Genomic DNA, 540 nt, shown 5'->3' on the forward strand with positions numbered 1-540 from the left:
CCCCCCCCCCCAGAACTTGTGTTTTGAAAACCTGTTACTTATTCTATCGGTATCTTTTACTGAATCGTTAAATTACGGTGGCGTAAACACACCAATGCAGGTTGTCATGCGGGGGTGAAGGACAAACACACACATACACACACACACACACACGTACGCACACACACACACACACACACACACACACGCATATTTATATGAATGTGTGTGTGTATATATATATATAGTTAAAAAAACACAAAAAACAATAACAAAAAAACAACACAGTGAGGACGTGATACGGATAGTGTTATTGGACGCTCGGGAAAGGAATGAGAGAAAGTATGACGTTTCGGGCGAAGCCCTTCGTCGGAGAGACAGAAAGTTCGGAGAATGGAAAAACGGAGGAAGAGGAAAATGGCACCGATGCCCACGAGGTTACATTGTGAAAGGACCGGAAGAGGAGGTGGTGGGGGAAAAGTTCTTACTAAGACAGGAGAGTGAAAAAGGGAGGTGAATATCTGTGCGTGCGCGAGAGTCTGCGAGTGTGTGTGTGATAAC

The 540-nt window shown here is 44.8% G+C and overlaps 1 protein-coding gene across 1 annotated transcript in view; it reads left to right on the forward strand.

The window, feature by feature from the left end:
* LOC128249539 (uncharacterized) overlaps nucleotides 1-540 on the forward strand; it is a 44,769-nt gene that overhangs the window by 38,211 nt on the left and 6,018 nt on the right. The gene's annotated exons all lie outside the window — the stretch shown is intronic.

The sequence above is a fragment of the Octopus bimaculoides genome, chromosome 15, assembly GCF_001194135.2.
Source record: "Octopus bimaculoides isolate UCB-OBI-ISO-001 chromosome 15, ASM119413v2, whole genome shotgun sequence".
Lineage (NCBI taxonomy): Eukaryota > Metazoa > Mollusca > Cephalopoda > Octopoda > Octopodidae > Octopus > Octopus bimaculoides.